The sequence below is a fragment of the Elephantulus edwardii genome, unplaced genomic scaffold (genome assembly GCF_000299155.1).
Source record: "Elephantulus edwardii isolate Elephantulus edwardi_28Jun2011 unplaced genomic scaffold, EleEdw1.0 scaffold00111, whole genome shotgun sequence".
Lineage (NCBI taxonomy): Eukaryota > Metazoa > Chordata > Mammalia > Macroscelidea > Macroscelididae > Elephantulus > Elephantulus edwardii.
In genome coordinates, this window is record NW_006399861.1 from 210566 (window position 1) to 219594 (window position 9029).

Consider the following 9029-nt stretch of genomic DNA (forward strand, 5'->3'; position numbering starts at 1 on the left):
AGGAGTGATAGGGAATGGCAAGGGACACACTGACAAAAGAGATTAATCAGAACTGGCTTTGACAAGCACTGTGGCAATTAGACAATTAAAACAGACATTGGAGGGAGGGGAAGAAGAATGAACTGAGGATGAGGGTGGAGAAAGCAGTGCAACAATGAATGAATGAAAACCCAAAATGTCTGTAAATGTTCATTAAAACTAATAAAATTTAATAAAAAAAAGGAATATCATCCATGAAGAATGAAAAAGGTCATTACAAAGACAGAGGAGGATTAAAAGATCAAGATAAAAGTCAGAAGAGATTCTGAATATTGTACTAGAGTACCAAGAACCCAAAGCAAAGGGAAGAAATCAAGAAGTTAAGGTACTGAACAAAAGATTTCAAAGGGCATCTCAGAAAGATAAAGCAAAGTATTTTATGTGCAAAGAGCTGGAGTCAGAAAATTAAAAGAGATGAACTCACTAGACATTTCTTTTTTTTCCCCCCAAATTTTATTGAAAAACGAACGGCAGGATTGCTGGATCAAAAAAGCCGCTTCTCATACGAATGGAGGCTGTGGACACCACCTTCTACCTGGGCTGAGGAAGTTCTCTTTTCAAATTTGAGTTCCCCAGAGTACATCATCGCTCAGACTTGGGTCAGACTTTTGGCACCAATGTCCTGACAGGAATGCCGGATGCCCACAATCAGGTATGGGACAAATTTGTGGATGGATCCTTTGTCCTGTACAGCTCCAGACACCCCCTGAGCCACTTTGATTTTATCAGCCTCACTGAAATACCGGTTCTGGCTGCTGAGATGTTTGTCCGTGGCATCAAGAGAACCCATGCTACGGTATTTCTTCAACCTGATCCCATCAGAGAAGAAGTATTCACCGGGGGCCTCAGTAGTAGCAGCCAGAAGGGATCCCATCGTGACTGTAGAGGCCCCAAGGACCAATTGGCAATGTGGCCCACATTTTGTATTCCTCCATCAGCAATTACAGGGACACCAAAGCGCCGTGCATACTCTGATACTTTGTACACAGCTGTTGCCTGAGGCCGCCCACAGGCCAGCACTTCCTGGGTGATGCAGATGGAGCCACTGCCCGTGCCCACCCGCAAGGCATCCACACCTGCATCAATAAGGTTTTTCGCCTGAGCAGCAGTTACCACATTGCCTCCAATAACCTGGAGATTGGGGTATTTTTCTTTGATGTACTTGATCATGCTGATCTGGAAGATGGAATTTCCCTGGGAAGAGTCCAGAATCACAACTTCCACACCAGCCTGGGACAGCAAATCCAACCGGTACTTGTCATCTTCATGTGTGCCGATGGCTGCTCCACACAGCAATTGCTTCTTTGCATCTTTGGAAGCCAGGGGATAATCTCGATTCTTCTTCAGGTCTGTCCCGGCAATGATGGCCACCACTTCGTCATCTTCATTTACAATGAGCAGCTTTCCCTTTTTGCTTCGTTAGAGAATTTCATTTGCTTCCTTTAATGTGATGCCTGCAGGGACCACTACCAAGTCTTCTCGCTTTGTCATAATCTCTTCCAAAAACCGGTCATGTTCCTCCTCTTTAAGAAAATCAATGTCCCTTGAAGAGATGATGCCTACCAGGCGACCGCCCATTCGACCTGTGTCTGTGATAGGAATCCCAGAGAAGCCATGCCGGGCCTTGGCCTCAAATACGTCCCGCACTCGATCCTTGGAGCTGAGGCCCACAGGGTCTGTGATAAATCCTTGCTCGTATTTCTTGACTTTCCGAACTTCATTGGCCTGGAACTCTGGTGTACAGTTGTGATGGATGAAGCCAGTTCCACTGGTAAGCGCCATTGCTATGGCCATTCCAGCTTCTGTAACAGTGTCCATGGGAGAAGAAACCAGTGGAGTCTTTAGAGTGATCTTCTTGGTCAGGGCAGAAGTCAAGTCCACCTGGTCTGCAGTGAAGTCTATGTACCCAGGAAGGAGGAGAAAGTCGTTGTAGGTTAGGCCATCGCCACAGTTGAAGAGTTGCTGTGCCGTGAGTCCGTCGTCAGGCACGTAGGAAGTGCCCCCGCTAATCAGGTAGTCAGCCATGACTAGTAAGGAGCGCAGCCGCGTGTCTCCGAGGACTGCGCTGCAGAGTAGACATTTGTTTTTTTATGCTCAATTTTTTTATTAGTTGAACAACTATTTCGGTTTGTTTTATTTTACTCATTTTCCCCCTCATTCATTGTTGCACATTTTCCCCCTGCCAACCCCTCTCTCCTAGCTGACTTTTCTCTTTGAAAAGAAAAAAAAAATTCTTTCATTGTTATACAAGCCCCCCTGCCCAAGTCCACAGTCCACTTTACCATGCCTTTCTTTTTCTGGAATCTTTTCATGAAAATAATACCTAATCATATATTCCTTTTCTCAAGCAGAAGAAACAGAAGAAGAAATTCAAGCCTTCAGCTGTAATATTTATGGATGCCATGGGAAGAATGTTTAATGATGCAGGAAGAACCAAAAGGTGGAAAGAATACACAGAGTCATTGTACTTAAAAAAAAAATAGAAAAAGTAGTTGAGGAAAATAACACTGTTAGCATGGAAGACTTTCATGAAACAATATATGACCAAGAGACAATGATGATAAAGGAGGAAGTTCAAGAAGCTTTTAAGGAATTGGCAAGAAACAAGGTCCCAGAAAATGATGGCATATCAATTGGCGTGTTTCAATAAACAGATGCTGCAGTGAATCTACTCACCAGGTTGTGACAAGGAATCTGGAGACAGTTACCTGACCAACTAAATGGAAGAGATCAATTTTATTCCTATTCAAAAAACAAAAGATTAAAAAAAATAAAAAAGAAAAGAAAAAAAACCCCAATAGATAACCCGACAGAGTATGGAAATTACCAAACAGTATAACAAATACCACATGCAAAAAAATACCTTTATAGAGTATCCAAAAATGATTTTAACAGCATATTGACAGAGAACTACAGGCGGGGTTTACAAATGACCAAGTCACTGGGGGTATTATAGCAAATGTTAGATGAAACTAAGCTGAATAGAGAGTACCAGAGGAACGTCTCTCTTTGTTTTGTTCACTATGCTATGACATTTGACTGTGTAGATCACAACAAATTGTGGCTAACTTTGAGAAGAATGGAAATCCCTGAACACTTAATTGTGCTCATGCAAAACTTATTCTTGGACCAAGAAGCAATTGTCAGAACAGAAGAAGGAAACACTGAATGGTTAAAAAATAGAGTAGAAATGCATCAGAGATGTGTGTCCTGCCTCCATATCTCTTCAATCTGTATATGAATTAGATCACTTTGGGAGGCTGGACTTTGAAGAGGAATGTGACACTAGACTTAGAGGAAGACCCATCAAGATTTTACATTATGCAGATAACACAATCTTGCTTGCTGAAACTGAGGAGAACTTGAAGTGTTTGCTGTGTAAGAATGAGTACTGCAGTCTTCAAAATGAATCGAAATTCAACATCAAGAAAACAAAGATTCTCACCACTGGGCAAATTGGCAGCATTATGATGGATGGAGAAAAGATTGAAATTGTTAACAATTTGAGCTTGGTTGGCTCCACATCAACATTCTTAGAACTAGCAGTCAGGAAATCAAAGGACAAATTGCATTTGCTAGGAAAATCTGCTTTTAGGGACCTCTCCAGAGTAATAAAAAGCAAAGATTTTAGTCTAGAGACTAAGGTGCACCTGATCCAGGTCATGGTCTTTGCAATCACCTGCTATGCATCAGAGAGCTGGACAATGAATAAGCATGATAGAGGAACAATTGATGCTTTTGAATTGTGGTGCTGGAGAAGTGTATTGAATATACCATGGGACTCCCAAGAGAACAAATAGATCTAACCTGTAGAGGGTGAAACCAGCTTGCTCTCTGGAGACAAGGACTTTGAAACTCTGTCTCACACAATTTGGGGATGTTGCCAGGGGAGGTCAGACCTCCATGAAAGGATGGAGGGACAGCACTAGAAAGGAAGATGCTGTATGAGAGTAATTGAAACAGTAACAGTAGTAATGGGGTAAACTGGCTGTGTATTTAATTCTTTGCATCACCTTTTCACAATTTGATAAATTTAATATTAGTTTCCATGTGACACTATTGGAGTCCTTTCTCATAGGAAGGCCTACTCTATAGGAAATTATAATGCAGTTTGAATCCGTTAGTGGATCCTTAGGAGAAAGAAAATAAATCTCCTGTGCAATGTACAGCTTTAGAAAAACCTTTGGAGGGCCAGTTATGAGAGGGCTTTTAGTTAGTTTGGTGACACAATGGGTTGAGTCTTGGGAAGGTAACCAAAAATGGTGTTTATTGGAACCCACCATCCTTTCTATGAGAGAAAGATGAGTCAGTGTGATCCTATTAAGGTATACCACCTCAAAAAGTCTATTTTCTCAGAAAGTTCTTTTCTCTCCTATTGCACAACTGACTTGAAATTGACTCAACAGAAGTGGATTAGTGGTTCTAGGGCCAAAGTACAAAGGGAAGAATTGATGTTATTAAAGGTGAAGAACAAAGCCATTAACACAGAAGCTGGGATATGGTGGGACTGAGGGTTAAGTCAAATGCTAAGTTGGAAATAAGAAGTAAAGAATTGTTCAACAGGTGATGAGCCAGTAAGGAGAAAGAAATAAGGATACAACCCCTTTTGGAAGTAGTACTCAAAACAGGACAGTACAAATGATCTATCTTTTATTTCTATGCTTCAATATTGTACTATACCATCATAAACTAAAGCTGTCTGGAAATTAGGAAAAAAATTTAAGAAATTGCATACTATACAAAACCATGTAGAGAAGCACAGACATTGCACATGCAGCAGAAAAATGACTCACACTTGTTTTGTATTAGCAACACAGTAATATTATTTTAATTTCAATTCATGATTTATTTCATCTGTGCTTGGTTATTGCTCCACAGTCACTCTGCTTTTGTTTTATTTTCATAATTTTTATGTTGATTCTCCATTTCCTATTCTCCAAAGTATCACACTCTGTATTATTATTTTGTCTATTTTCATAAATGACACAATAAATTTGAGTTTGCCTTCACAATGCTCTTTGATTTAATGTATTAAATATATTTAAAGTCTTAAATGCAGAATTCAAATAGATATATATTTTCATTTTTTCACAGTATTATTCTCACCTACTTCCTATTCAACACACATCATTTCCTTTTTATTCTATATAATTTTCTCTTTATCAAAATGAGTTTTCACATTGCATGAACTATGGCATATTTCTTCCCACTATGGATGAATAATATTTTAATGAAATATTCATATATTTTATCTTCAAGAGTATTTTTAAATGCATTATCTTTCTCTGAGTCATCCAAATACACTTTCTTTGTTTTATTCTAAAGGATTTTTCATACCTATGACATTAGGTCTTTTTTTAAGTTCTCTTTAAATTTTTTTAACATCTTTTTTAATTTCTTTGTCTTTTTAAATTGTTATTGATTTTAATGAAAATTTACAGAGATTTTGGATTTCCATTCATTCACTGTTACACTTTTCTCCCTTCCCACCCTTCACCTCCAGTTCGTTCTTCTCTTTGTAGAGTAAGAGAAAAATTCTTTCATTGTTACACAATCACTCCCTCCAAGTCCAAGTCCACTCCACTATGCAGCCTTTGTTCTGGACTCCTGTAATGACAATGATACCTAATAATATATCCCTTTTAAACAGTTATCTCTCTCATCTGTTTCAATGCAGTATACATAATTTATCCCACCTTTCTCAGTCTCTCCTCAACCCCTATGTCAAAATTTTTATTCATCTGCGTAGAGTCATATAGATAATTTCATTCATGTACACGGTGTTTTATACAATTTTAAATATACTTTGTGTTCTACATAGTTAATATTTATCTAGAACTTTTATCACCCTGTCTCTTCATATCTTTATTGCATCTTTTCTATTCCTTGACCCTTCATCTGCCCACCAATTTCTTCTATTCTAGTATTTTTTTTCACCTTCTTCCATCCTGTTCACCCTTCTTCCTCCAGCCCCTTCTTCTTTTCTCCCATTAATGCAAAAAAGAATTTATTAGTATTTGAAAATTTATAAAATATAAAGTCATAGGAAGAATGGAAATATAAGGAAATTATTAATACTGAAGGGCTACTAAATGTTTGTCTTCTGGCCACAGCTGCAGATGCTGATTGCTGCTGATTATATTGTGTTCCAGGCTACATGGACGTAGTGCAGATACCAAGAGGCTCTCTCCACATTGAAGTCAGAGAAGTTGCCATGTCAAAGAACTATATTGCCACCCCTTTCTCTTTTTGAATATTTATACAGTTTGTGCCAAGGAATCTGGAAGATAACTACCTGGCCAATTGGATAGATTAGATCCATATTTATTCCTTTTTTTTTAAAAAAGGTGATCCAATAGATTGTGAAAATTATTGAACAATATAACTAATATCACACATAAGCAAAATCTTGCCGAGGACAATCCAAAAATGACTGAAACAGCACATTGACAGAGAACTACCAGAAATACAAGCTCGGTTAAGAAAATTCTGTGGCACTAGGGACATCATTGACTAATGGATGGATCTTAGCTGAAATCAGAAAGAATCAGAGGAATATTATCTGTGTTTCATTGACTGCACAAAAGACTTTGACTGTGTGGATCACAACAATTGTGGCTGATCTTGAGAAGACTGTGAGTGGCAGAACACTAGATTGTGCTCATGTGAATCCTATACTTGAGCCAAGAAGCAGTTGTCAGACCAGAACAGGAAACATTGCATAGTTCAAAATCAGGAAAGGAGTGAATCAGGGATGCATCCTTTCTCCATACCTTTTAAATCTGTATATGAAGCAGACCATTCTGGGCACTGGTCTTTATAAAGAGGAATATAGCATCTGAATTTGAAATAGACTCTTCAACTACTTGCATTATGCAGATGATAAAACTTTGCTTTTTGAAACTAAGGAGGACCTAAGGCATCCACTGCAGAAGGTCAAGGATTACTGCAGAAGAACAAGTATTGCAGTCTTCAAAATGAACTGAAGTGTAACATGAAAAAAAAAAAAACCAAGAAAAAAAAACAAACCAAGAACAAAGATTCTCACCACTGGGCAAATTGGCAGCATTAAGATAGATGGAGAAGAGATTGAAATTGTTAATAATTTGAGCTTGGTTGGCTCTAAAATCAACTTTCTTGGAACAAGCAGTCAGGGAGTCAAAGGACAAATTGCATTTGCTAGGAAAATCTGCTTTTAGGGACCTCTCCAGAGTGTCGAAGAGCAAATATATTGTCTAGAGACTAAGGTGCACCTGAACCAGGTCATGGTCTTTGCAATCACCTGCTATGTATCAGAGAGCTGGAATGAATAAGTATGATAGAGGAATAATTGCTGCTTTTGAATTGTGGTGCTGGAGAAGAGTATTGAACATACCACAAACTGCCAAGAGAACAAACAGGTCTAACCTGTAGAAGGTGAAACCAACTTTCTCTCTGGAGACAAGGATTTGAAACCCTGGGAATGTTGACAGGAGAGATCAGTCCTTAGAGAAGGACATCATGCTTGGAAGGGTGTAGGGTCAAGAAGAAGAGAAAGATTATGGATTAGATGGGTTGACTTAGTGACTGGAGTAATAGGGGCCAGTGTGTCAGAGAGAGTGAGATTGACTCAGGACAAGATATGTTTCAGAGTTGTTTGTGCATAGGGTAACTACGAGTCACAGACACATAACAGCAGCAACATATCTTGCTATTTTGAGAATTGTGGTCTATGCAATATCTGATTTTCCATGATCAAGTTATTGCACTCAACAAAATGCTCTCTAGACTTTCACATATGGTATCATATTTTGTGAATTTGTTCTTTTACAAATGATTGATCAAGGGAAAATACTACTACTTGTCTTTGTCAGTGATTTGAGGACCTATGTAGCCTTTAGTCAAGTTTTCTGTCCAAATATGTTCTACTGGAATCTTCTTATCGTTTCAATAACAACTGGTCAGATTATTGTATACAAGTTTACAATCTAACTCAAATATTTGTCATAGTTTATTTACTGCTTCTAGTCCTTAAAATGTCACATTTTTGGCATATTGTGTCTGAGAAATTCAAGATCTAAATGTATGCTTTTATTAGGACATGTAATGTTTCTTCTTATAGCCATAGGATGATCTATAAAGGAAACATATGCCCTTGAATGTGAGTAACATAAGCAGTAGAGCCCCACTTCTTACTAATACATTAGTAGAAAATTAGGAAATATGCAACTTGTGATTATTTAAGGTACTAGTATATAGAAAAATAATATCTATTTAAAAATATCTATTTATTTGAAAGCATTTCAATAATCTAATGAAATAATCACAAATAACTGTTACTATTTCCTTGCCATTATATCAACACATTGTCATTGACTTGGAACTGACCCATCCTGTTAAATTATGGTGTAGAAGAGGATCCACAATTATATAGGAAGAATAAAAGTGTTTTTTATCTTACATAGAACCAAATAAAATAACATTTTTGTATCTCCATTCCACTCTGATTTTACCATGGGTTCTCTGGCAAAACATTTTAAACCAAAGACTTCTTCAACATAATTTGGTGTAGATTATTGGAAACATTACTGGTAGAAAGTGAAATGGCTGTGGTATCAATCATTTGTATATATCAGTCAATTTTGGCTGTAGAATCAAAAGTGTATTCTGCATAAAACACAAAATTCTAAAAATTAGCCAGTGTAGGTGAACAAAACTTTAAAATTTACTGTTGTAAGTTTACTTGACTCATTCAAATAAGAAGAAACCCTTATTGAAGATGATTTTACTTCAGTTGTCAGAACCCTATTATTACTAAAATGTTAGGATTAGTCACTAAGTATGCATTCTGATAGTGATTTACTGACTGTATTGTACTCCTTATGTCAATTTAATTATTGAAATAGAACCTCTTTCTCATATATATATATGCTAAAAATGAAGTACTATATTTATTTTAAAATTAATATCACATTGAATAATAATTTAGAAAAAAATCCCACTTTTATTCA

General features: G+C 37.4%; 1 pseudogene; it reads right to left on the minus strand.

Moving 5' to 3' along the window:
- Positions 1–523: 523 nt before the first annotated feature.
- Positions 524–2064, minus strand: LOC102868679 (annotated as a pseudogene).
- Positions 2065–9029: the final 6965 nt, after the last annotated feature.